Below are 13050 nucleotides of genomic sequence, written 5' to 3'. Positions count from 1 at the left end.
ATTGAATTTTTCATTTTTTTCAGATCAAATTGACCCTAATAATGGCAGAAGTACGACGAGGTGTTGAAGAAAGAAAATTTATCATAAAGTGCGACTGGAAGCACGAAAACATCATGGAAGTGCAAAGACAATTTCGCATAGAAGACATTTTCACAAAGATCCACCAACGCGATGCACCATTGCTCGCATCCGAGATAAGTATGAAACAGATGGAACTGTGCATGACGTCCATAAGGAGCGTTCAGGAAGACCACGGTCATCAACCACCCCCCGCAAAGGAAAATCAATTGCTGGAAACCCTCCACCGATCCCCACGGAAATCTGTACGACAAATGGCTCTTGAGACAGGAATCCCAAAATCAAGCGCCCATCGCATTTTGAAGCGAATTAATTGGAAAAGTTACATCCCAACATTAATCCACGCTCTAAATGAAGATGATCCTGACTGGAGAGCTGAATTTTGTGAGTGGTACCTGGGCAAATGCAAAGAAGATGCAGCATTTCCATCCAAAATTGTTTGGAGTGATGAGTCCAGCTTCAAGTTAAATGGCTCAATTAACCGACACAATAGCACCTACTAGGCTCCTGAAAATCCGCATGTTACGATGGAACACCATTTAAACTTACCAGGGGTTACAGTGTGGTGTGGGATATCAGCATTGGGCATCCCCGAGCCATTCTTTTTTGACCAAACTGTCACTGGGGATGTTTACTTAAACTTTGTGCAGGAATCCGTCGGTCCACGTGTCGAAGAGATATTTGGTGACGAAGAGATTTACTTTCAGCAAGATGGAGCACATCCCCACGACCACCGTGATGCAAGGGCCTATCTCGAAGCAACTTTTTGTGGGGGCTCATGAAAGATCTTGTTTATCGTGAAAAGCCTCGTACCATTCAGGAATTGAAGGCTCAAATCACTGCAAAGTTTGAGGAAATTGATATCGAACTCTGCAGACGAGTGTGCCGCTCTGTGCCTTTCTCGGCTGCAATTGTGCATCGATCATGAGGGAGAGCACTTTGAAAATTGCAAGTAAAACAGCTTGGTACAGTGCCGTAATAATTTTTTCTTGAATAAATGGTTGGATAAACATGTCATTCATTTATTTCTACCTTCTTGTACACTAATACAAATGGCAAACAAACAATTAACTGACAGAAATCATGCGCTACTTCTGACTCACCCTGTATGTATATATATATATATATATATATATATATATATATATATATATATATATATATATATATATATATACATATAAATATATATACACACACACATATATACATATATATATATATATATATATATATATATATATATATATATATATACATATAAATATATATACACACACACATATATACATATATATATATATATATATCTTCTTCTTCTTCTTCTTCTTTCGGCTGCTCCCGTTAGGGGTCGCCACAGTGGATCATCTGTGTGATCCGCATAGTGATTTGGCACATGTTTTACGCCGGATGCCCTTCCTGACGCAACCCTGGTCGCCTCTTACGACACAGGTATAATATATATATATATATATATATATATATATATATATATATATATATATATATATATATATATACACACACATATATATATATATATATACATATAAATACATATACACACATACACACACATGAATATATATATATATATATATATATATATATATATATATATATATATATATATATATATATATATATATATATATATATATATATATATATTGTCGCGGATTCGCGCCCGCTGGCGTGCTGACGGCCACGTAACTCGAATCGCGGCACGCCGCCCACCGGACGGACAATCCAGTCGTGACCCTCTCGGACTAACTCCGGGAACCAGTCACGGGTGGACCTTTCGGTCTCACTGCGATCGAGCCAATCAGCCCCCGCATGGGATAGGGTTGCTCGCCAAATTCGACCTACCCAAGTACCCACGCGGAGGGTAGACCGGGCGATCGCACCTCGCCGCAGGTCGACTTCAGACACGGGCCACTTAAGCGACCCGTTCCGTACTATCGGGATAACCGAGCGGTGTTATCGTCGACCTCGACGGTTCGATTAATTATCGGGCGTATTCAGCCCACTACCAACCCTTTACGTGAAGCAAGATGAGGATTCAATGAAGGAAATGACGAAGCGAAGCGGGAAACAGTTCAACACAAAGCACATTTATTCGCGGCACACGGGAAGCACACATATTCAATTCCACCAAAAGCACACAGAAAAGAAAAAAACACAATGCAATTTACACAAAAAGCAAATGCGACAATGCAGATCTAATACCGATTACGCAAGCACACGGCAACACTTATACAATTTTACTTCACAGACGGCGCCGACAACACATACCCAAAACCAAGGAAAGAATACCCTCAAGGATGAGGCGGGCCTGAGGCCGAGACCGGGTCGGGCCTACCCGTCTGGTGATGAGACGCGGAGCGGCGATGGTGCCTCAACTCCGCGGGCCTTGCGGGCAGTGTCTGGTAGGGGGTGGGAAAGGGGCCCCCTTGGTCGCACTATCTCAGCGCGGGGGGAAACAGGAGGGGGTTGCTGATGCTCGGGGTATAGAGGATTCTTATTGTCCCGCGACGAGCGTCTCCACCTCGGCCAGGTCGCGCTGTCGGCCTCCCTGGGGTGCAGCTCCCTGCACGACGCGAGCACCCCCTCGTCTGCCCTCGCCGCCTCTCCACAGCTCCGTCCCCTCCGTTCCGACTCCAACGCACACGACGACCAGCTCCTTCTTGCCAACTCCACCGCCCGCGAAGTCTTGACTCTCTGTTCCCTCTCGACTCTCCTACTCCACTACTCTGGACTGACGAACACGGTCGCTTTTATCAGCCCCGTAGCTTCGCCCTCTCATCTTTGACCCCCTCCCTTCGACCTTTCACCTCGCTCCCCATTGGCCCGAGAAAAAGTGGGCGTGAATGCTTTTTGATCCATAAATTTGCATATATCGATCGCCCTCCAACGCCCTGGGGCGGGGCCACCCGCCCTCGCTCACCGATTGGACGGCAAAAAGTGGGCGTGTGTCGTTTTTGATCCGTTTTTTGAAGCACAAAATCCGTGATTTTGTACACGCTGTTCGGCGCGCGCCCTGCACGAGTCCAACACCGGTACCCACAGGCGGCGCAAGAACGGTGGCGATACGACGGTTGCGAGGTGTGACGTGAAGGCCGTGGCGGTTGTGGTGAAGCGGTGGTGTGGTTGGTGGTTGATGTTGTGGTTGTGGTGGTAACAATGGCGGTTGGTCCAAATTAAAGATAGTAAAAGAAAAACGGCTATCCTGAAGAGTCGCAGCACGCATAAATGACATGTATTCCCACTAGACAACGGGTTTGGGCCTAACTACACATGTACTTACCGAGATACCTCACCTAAGGGACCTGAATGGTGGTTTGCGAATTTGGTAACCACAACACTACCCCCTCCCCTTTTTACAGACTCGTCCCGAGTCGTCAAATTTTCGTGTGCCATCATGTGTAGTTTTCCCCTGGTACATTTTACCTACGGATCCCTGAGTGCGACATTCATGGTATTCGTGTCCCCAAAATAAATAACCTGAGGGCTGCGTAACTATCTAAACAAACTCACTCACACGGACGACTTAAATAAAATTGCCGGCGCTAGACAGACATGCCGGGGGCGCACTCATATTTACAGTACATCTTAACCTTAACTTACAAATTTTACACTAAACCATGGCCCAGGATCATTGAACTCTGCAAAAAGAAAGCAGTTAGCAGGGAGCCAGGCTGCCCGCATGCAGTCTCTGGCTCAAACAATGCAGGTGACAGGGAACGTGGCTGGCTGCTCACACGCAGTCCAAGGCCTTCCCTTTTGAACTGAACGCAGTGAACCACAACGGTGCATGGGCTGCACAAACGCAGTCTCCGTGCCAGCTCAAGTGGCACACGCAATGAGCACAACGAATGGATGCATGAACACAAACACGGTGCACGGGCCGCCACTGCAGGCCCGTGTTGTAGCTGCCAACGGGGCAGTTCTCGCAGCTTGCAAACTGTTGCTTTTACGATCCTGGCGCACATGGCAATGAAAAGGGGGGGGGGGGCAAAGCAAAATTGAACGGGGCTGGTGAACATGGGCAGTGGGCATGGCATGGCAAAGGTGAGCAGGCAAACACAGCCCGCAGAAGAAGGCCGCTGCAGGCAAACACAGCCGGCAGACGAACTGGCCGGCACAGGCCTTGAAGAAAAAACAGGCAGCAGATGAACTGGCCGGCACAGGCCTTGAAGCAAAACACGGCCAGCTGATGGCACAGGCCTTGCAGCAAAACAACAGCTGCCGATGAAGTTGGCCAGCCTTTGCCGTTCAGTGGAGGTTGGTGGAGGGAGTGCGGTGGTGCTGGCCACTTGGAAGTCGGGCTCGGACCTACCTACCTGTCTCCCTCCCAACCTATCGCCTTTGCCTGTCACTGTACATACCCACTCCCTTAATTTGTCAAACCCCAATTTAGCCCCAACTTATTTTTTTGTTGTTTTTATTTTTACTCCCCCACTATAAATCGTCCCCTAACCCCCTTTATCGTCCTTGTTCGGCTACCCTATCCTGTCACCTAGCCTACTCCCAACCCCTACGTTCCCTTCCCGGAGGGGAATAAGGGAGAGCTAACGTCCTGTGTCGAGGCCCAACGAAGCCTCAGAATGGCCTCCCCAGAGTTCGGCGATCTAACCCAAAGTGGGTCCAGCGGCCCACAACGAGAGCGAGGGGATGGATGGTGCGGAGGGGTACATCTCCTAATCTACCCTAACCATTTAACTGTTAAACTACCCCGGGGCTTTCAACAAGCGCCTCTTGCTTAAACTATTGGTTTTAACAACCCAGATTCCCGTCGCCTGTGTTGGTGTCCTCACAATTTCGGGCCTCGCCCCCCAATTTTCTCTCCGTGCCCTCACACGGTCTCCTGGCTGGGACACGTGGCTCCCTTTGGCAGGCACGACCCTCTGCCGATTCTCCCGCTATGGCACCCCCGGGCACTACACTGCCTCCGAGCCTACCAGCTCCCTAACACCGGGGAGTGCCCCCCATGGCACCTCCCCTGAAACGCACACGTGGCAGGCCGGCCTCCCGGGCCCCTTTCCGAGGGTCACCCGTGCCCACAACACTGCCCACGCGGCTAATGGCGCCCCGGGCCTCCGCACCAAGCAGACGCACCCGTGCCCACTACGCTATCCCGGCCCCCCATGGGCCCTTGGCCTACCGCGGCCGACTAGCCTGGTGCCCGGGGTACCCACTCAGTGATACTCACCTTTCGCAGCCACGCTCCCAAGCCCGTCAACAGGGCTCCTGCACCCCTCCAAATGGGTCTCGAGCCTACTTTCCCACCAACAACAAAACGACCTCCATTTTTCAATTTGACTAACCCAGCTAACTCACTCTACACTGACCCCGGGGGTCCCTTGGGCGGGAGTCACTCCTCCCCCCAATCACTCATCGCACCATGCATTCCCCATTTGCTCCACTCACACAGACCTGCTGGCCTCACTCACTCAACAAGTACTCACCTCACAACTTTTCAACACACACACCACTGAACTCTGCCATCCTTCTATCTACCTCCCCTAACTAACTCGTGCTCCCACGTCGTCCCTTAAACTAGTAGCACGTTCCTTTTAACACTACGTAGCTAAGCTACGTCCCCCTCTACACATTCACGGGTCTGTCACTGTCTCCTAACTCAAAAATTCATTTTATTTCCCAACCTAGATCTGGCTACAATCCCTCTAACTAATCCATTCCACGGACTCCATGAGGACTTACCCCTGCCCCATGAAGTCGGTCTAACTAAGCTAACCCTTCCCCCTAACTAGTTTCCATCCTGTGCCCCGGGAAGGGGGTCTTTCACCCCTTGCCCAGGAATCCTGTGCACCCGAAAGTGAGGCTTGTTTTTTCTCTTTTTTTTTTTTTCTTCATGCGCATCACCAGCGCGGCAACTCGCGCACTTTGCACCTGCCCGTGACGTCATGCAGCTGCACGTGTTCCTCGTCCCTCCTTGGACGGCACTATCCGGCAGGGATACCCCTCCTGCCGGATTCCAACCCCACGTGCAGCCATGACGTCACCGTGCGCATAAAAAAAAACACAAGCCCCACGTCTCGAGGGGTTCCCCACGCGAACACATGTGCTTTGCCCGTTGGAGCTTAACACACACGATCGCGTGGAGAACCCGTCCGGTCCAAATCCATTTACCTGCCTAAACTTTGTCCGTCCGCGGGATCGGCAAATCCACCGCGTGCGTTTCCGGACCGGGACTTCACTCTCGCAAGCGAGCACGTGGCGGTCTCGTGCGTTGCACAGCACGAACCGCGTGCTCACTGCTGGGTGAACCCGGCACAGTCCCCGAAACAACTACAGCTGCTACTCGGCTTTCTCTCCTCTGTCGCCGTCTCAGTCTCCATTCCACCCACGCACACCTGCGTGTTACGACGCACACAGTCCACTCCATCACATTCACACCGGGAGATGCGGCTGCGTGCTCCCGCATGCCAACCGACATCTCCCTCTCATACCGCTCTCTCACACACACGGTCTCCCTTGCACACAGCGACCTTGCACACGGCCGTTCACTCACGCATGCGGGGGCACTCACCCACGGTGCCTCATCCACACACCGTGCCCCACTCATACACGCGGGGGCACTCAACCGTGGTGCCTCATCCACACACGCGGGGGCACTCAACCGCGGTGTCTCATCCATACTCCGTGCCTCACTCACACACGCGGGGGAACTCACCCGCGGTGCCTCATCCACACTGGCCGTTCCATCCACACACACGGCCTCACTCACACACGGCGTGCTGGGAAGCACGCACTCCGGCACCATCGCCACCACACCACTCACACACGGGGTCGCTTCCACACACGGGGACGCACTCACACCTTGCACCACACACACAGGGACAACCACACTGGGGATTCGTGTCCCCACAAGGGTCTCCGGGGCCTCGATACCCCCCAAGCTTTCCGTGCCCCTGTCCACAGCACTCGTCCCCTCAACCTCGCAAAACACGACCGAACTCACCTGGTCGTGACTCGCCTCAAGGGGGCATACTCCCTCCCCTCGTTCCTGGAGGAGGCCATCCAGGTGCTCGCACTGGGTCTCTACCCAGTCCGCCAGCTCACCCCCTTTATCCTCCACTACCTCCGTGTGTGTGTGTGCGTCACTTACCCCGTCCAATTCACCCTCTATCTCCCGTGTCTCAACTATTATTATTTCCTTTGTCGTCACCTCGTGTCTCGTCTCACACGTTTTGGTCTCCCCATTTAATTTTTCCCTTTCGGTCACCGTCGATTCCTCTGTCACGACCCTCGCCCAACACGCCCCCCGAATTATTTTTTTACCCGCCTCCACCGCGGGCCTGTCAGCCGCTGCACCCCCTTCCAGCTCGTTCGCTCCCACACGTGGAGTCGCCATTCCCAGCTCCCTGGTCACGGCCTTCATGCCCGCCTGCAGGCATCGGCCCATGTTCTGCATCTCACCCCGTAGTTCTTTCATTTCTTTTTTCATTTGCTGTGTATTCGCATCCATCGTCGTTTTCACTTCATTTGTATTTGTATCCATCTTTTCGTTCATTGCCGCCAGCATGGCGCATAGCTGGGCCATGTCGGATGCACTCAGCTGAGCCGTTTCGGCAAGGGTTGGGGAAGGGTTTTGGTGGAGAGGGGGGGGGGGGAGGTGTCATACACCGCGGCCGCTGCCGCACCCATTTCGGGCTCTGGGTTCAGTTGGGCGAGTCCGTGTTCCTGCACAATCAACATTTCCTGCTCGGGGATTCCATCCTGGACCATGGATTCTACACATTCTACATCCATTTCTGATACCCCCGGCTCCCGCTCGCCTTGAGACGCCATCTTGCTTCTCGTGAAGGGTTAATTTAGCTCGCTCGTAATTTGGAGGGAATCGGGGGTCGCTTCTCTCACCCCTGGACCGATTCCCGTGAATTTAGCCGGAGACAGGAGAGCCTGTTTTCCTGTTCTCCGATACCAGTGCCGCGAGGAGGGCGATGAATTTGTATCCCACTCCTGACACCAGTGTCGCGGATTCGCGCCCGCCGGCGTGCTGACGGCCACGTAACTCGAATCGCGGCACGCCGCCCACCGGACGGACAATCCAGTCGTGACCCTCTCGGACTAACGCCGGGAACCAGTCACGGGTGGACCTTTCGGTCTCACCGCGATCGAGCCAATCAGCCCCCGCGTGGGATAGGGTTGCTCGCCAAATTCGACCTACCTAAGTACCCACGCGGAGGGTAGACCGGGCGATCGCACCTCGCCGCAGGTCGACTTCGGACACGGGCCACTGAAGCGACCCGTTCCGTACTATCGGGATAACCGAGCGGTGTTATCGTCGACCTCGACGGTTCGATTAATTATCGGGCGTATTCAGCCCACTACCAACCCTTTACGTGAAGCAAGATGAGGATTCAATGAAGGAAATGACGAAGCGAAGCGGGAAACAGTTCAACACAAAGCACATTTATTCGCGGCACACGGGAAGCACACATATTCAATTCCACCAAAAGCACACAGAAAAGAAAAAAACACAATGCAATTTACACAAAAAGCAAATGCGACAATGCAGATCTAATACCGATTACACGAGCACACGGCAACACTTATACAATTTTACTTCACAGACGGCGCCGACAACACATACCCAAAACCAAGGAAAGAATGCCCTCAAGGATGAGGCGGGCCTGAGGCCGAGACCGGGTCGGGCCTACCCGTCTGGTGATGAGACGCGGAGCGGCGATGGTGCCTCAACTCCGCGGGCCTTGCGGGCAGTGTCTGGTAGGGGGTGGGAAAGGGGCCCCCTTGGTCGCACTATCTCAGCGCGGGGGGAAACAGGAGGGGGTTGCTGATGCTCGGGGTATAGAGGATTCTTATTGTCCCGCGACGAGCGTCTCCACCTCGGCCAGGTCGCGCTGTCGGCCTCCCTGGGGTGCAGCTCCCTGCACGACGCGAGCACCCCCTCGTCTGCCCTCGCCGCCTCTCCACAGCTCCGTCCCCTCCGTTCCGACTCCAACGCACACGACGACCAGCTCCTTCTTGCCAACTCCACCGCCCGCGAAGTCTTGACTCTCTGTTCCCTCTCGACTCTCCTACTCCACTACTCTGGACTGACGAACACGGTCGCTTTTATCAGCCCCGTAGCTTCGCCCTCTCATCTTTGACCCCCTCCCTTCGACCTTTCACCTCGCTCCCCATTGGCCCGAGAAAAAGTGGGCGTGAATGCTTTTTGATCCATAAATTTGCATATATCGATCGCCCTCCAACGCCCTGGGGGCGGGGCCAATTCGCCCCTCGCTCACCGATTGGACGGCAAAAAGTGGGCGTGTGTCGTTTTTGATCCGTTTTTGAAGCACAAAATCCGTGATTTTGTACACGCTGTTCGGCGCGCGCCCTGCACGAGTCCAACACCGGTACCCACAGGCGGCGCAAGAACGGTGGCGATGCGACGGTTGCGAGGTGTGACGTGAAGGTCGTGGCGGTTGTGGTGAAGCGGTGGTGTGGTTGGTGGTTGATGTTGTGGTTGTGGTGGTAACAATGGCGGTTGGTCCAAATTAAAGATAGTAAAAGAAAAACGGCTATCCTGAAGAGTCGCAGCACGCATAAATGACATGTATTCCCACTAGACAACGGGTTTGGGCCTAACTACACATGTACTTACCGAGATACCTCACCTAAGGGACCTGAATGGTGGTTTGCGAATTTGGTAACCACAACAATATATATATATATATATATATATATATATATATATATATATATATATATATATATATATATATACATATACATATATATATACATATACATATACACACACGGTATATACCCATTTATATATACACATATATATATATATATATATACCTATATATACATACACTTTAAGATATATATATATATATATATATATATATATATATATATATATATATATATATATATATATATATATATGTAAATATTGTTACGGATCTGGAAACCATTTGAATTCAACATACAGATGTCCCAAGAGTCAGTTATTCCATTAAGTACATGTGAGACAGGCCCCTTCCTTTTGTCGAGTGGGAGAATCAAAGGCGTGCGTTGCGATTTCTTTTAGTTCGGTTATTACATCTAACAAGCCATCTAACAACCATCCCATCTGCATGACCCATCAGTCCATTACGATCCACGGTACCATCGCGCTTGCAGCCCTCGGTTCACAGGCCACAGCACACCTTTGCCTGAGACAGATTCCCCAGGATGATCGAGGCAGTTTTACCACCACGACCTTTCTTGAACAGGCGCGGAGGGGAGGGTCGGCTTTCTCCAAACAAGGCCGAAACTCCACCCCGGAAAGGTATGCCGTGGGAACCTGTCCAATTAAAGGCGGACAGGGAGGTGTGTTCACCAAGGCCCCTCCCCGCTGAGGGAGGTCCATAATTTCCCGAGCATTCACAGAGTTTTCGGTGGGTTTTTGCTGTCACGAAAGGGGTTTTTGCTGTTACAGAGGGGTTACGAAGGCTGGTACAAAGGGGTGGTAACAGTGGTTGTTATGAGGGCTGTCACGAGGGTTGAGCAGAAGGTCGTTGAGGCGGCGAATGTGTCTCTGCCGGTCTTCTATAAGGAAGGAAAGAGTGACGCCGACCCCCCTCCGTGGACCCCGGCCATTCACCACCCGAGCTCCGCTACGAACCTCGAGTCCCACACGTGCGACTGGGGACCAAAGCAGCGACCATTGTCAGGTGCTGCAGCATGGAGTACCCCCTTTCTCCGACAGCCAGGTACCCATCCGAACTCTGACTCCAAGCTTGTCTCTCTCCTCGGCTACGAGGGTCCAATAAAGGACTCTGGGTTTCTTTTCATTTGTGTGTGTGTCTGCGTTTGGGCCCATCTTTAAGTAAACTGAATAAGTGTTTTTGGATCATTGTAAATATTCCTTGCTTGCATATTCGTGTTAAGTCTTGCTTTGTCTTCATTTACTGAAAATAAATCATCACAGAAATCTTCCCAGTCCGTTTCCGTCCCTTCTTGCATTGGTCCAGCATGGTTCGGATGTGAATTTAGCCGGGTTTTTTTTATACCCGATAATCTGTTCATTCCAGTCGGCACAGCTTTGGCAGTTTCCGCTCGGTTGTGCACCCGAACCGGAGTTGGTAGTCAGTAGTTGGAACTCTACCACAGTCGGTAGAGTGACCCGGTTCGAGGAAGACGTGCCGAGGGCGTGGTTTCCCCTGTAGTCGAAATCGCGTAGTTAATTAGGTTAATTGGTGTAGATAAATAGACCCTACGCTACGCGATTGAAATATTGGCCACCACGGTCGGTTCAGTGACCCGCCACGCATCAAATTATCCGGAGCGACGGCCTACAATTCCAGGGAGTCTGGTGGAGATGATGTAGCTTTCCCCACCTCGTGGTCGTTCACGCCCCAGACCCCCGGCCCGCAACAGTTTGGTGTCAGGAGTGGGGTTGGAATCCCTCCGCCTCCAAAGAGAAATTTACGGGACTCGGACCAGGGGTGTGCTTGACGAGGTATTTATGTTGTTCCCATGACATTACCCTAGTCAGGATGGATGCAATACTTGGTGGAGAAGAGTCAAGCCATTTTCAATTTTATAAAGGTCAGACCTGCATACATATGTACGTAGATACATGAAGAATTGTGGAATTTTAGTACAATATCTTTGCTGGATGTGTATGGGGAAGTCTTGATGGGGATACTTCCTGTTTTTCTATCAGCCTTTCTGATGCATAATGGATTTGTGGATGGTTCGATGCAAAAGGCAGGAATAGCAGGACTAACGGAGTGTGTGGACCCTTCGGGTATGGAGTGGCCTATAATACAGGAAGGGAAGTGTTGGTTGAAGGATGCGGCCATATTATGGTAGGACCTAGCTAATGCATATGTGTCAGTGGCACATGATCTCATCAGTTATGCCATGGAGCTTCTCTGGTTTCCAGGAAGGTTGAGAGATTATATAATGATATGATAGGACAACCTTTGGATGAGATTTGCAACAAGATCCGATTTGCCTTCTTGCTGCATCCCATGGAGGACTTGCTGTCTTCTAATTGCAGACAGGTTCATGACTTTCTTTTTCTTTGATCACCTCTCATCTCATCTTGCACCCAATGCCCCCAACCATCTGTGCAACTTTCCCCAGCCCTACCAGGATGGACACATTCATCCAGTAACGCCCTCCTTGGTAACCGAAAAAAAAAATCCAGCTTTCATATTCACATCCACTCAATTGTCCACATCTCTATATTTTCTCCATTATGTGAGGCTTACGGAGGAGCTTGTACACCAGGTGCGGGACAACGACATTAGGAGACAGTGAAGTCTACTTTTCCATGAATTACCTTTCCAGCTAACACGCAACATTGTAGAAACACCGAGTCTTAGTTGGGTTAGTAGACATTGGACAAATCAACAAAATGTTATGGGATTTGACCAGAGGATATTATGGGAAGGCAAGTGCACTACGCTGCGCCACCTCCCTCGTGCGGAATTGACTTGCATCTGTACATTCCCCTATTGCGTTCAGGATACACCCCATCGCCATCTTGTGTCACCTTCCATCTCCAGCAAAGACGTTTTATTCCGACACCTCATCCCTTCTCCGACCACAACTACCGACGTCAAGACCTCTCTTTTTTGTCTGATCCTGTTGTTCGTTCGTCCCATGTGTGTCCGTTCCCAAATGACCCACACTCGGTGCTTTACTATCGTCCTCCGTTATCTTTCTCTTCCATGAGCCTCAATTTGTCTCAAAATATAAAGTGACACATTTTAACCTCTTAACTTTTCACTTGTGCTTTTATTTTTGCTCTTAATCATCAAGGATCCAATTTGTGGGTAAAAAAAAAAAAATTAATTTCCAGACATCTGCATGTGGTTGCTTCCTGTTGTTTATGTTTGTGTTCTGTACGTGTGATGGTTTGGAATGTCTTTGTTTGTGTATATTTGGCCGTGGTGGTAGATCTGAATAGTGTATACAAAACAAAACAAACAC

Source organism: Eptatretus burgeri, chromosome 7, assembly GCF_056783735.1.
Source record: "Eptatretus burgeri isolate ZD-2024b chromosome 7, Ebu_testis_v1, whole genome shotgun sequence".
NCBI classification, from domain to species: Eukaryota; Metazoa; Chordata; class Myxini; order Myxiniformes; family Myxinidae; genus Eptatretus; species Eptatretus burgeri.
This window is presented reverse-complemented; position numbering follows the sequence as displayed.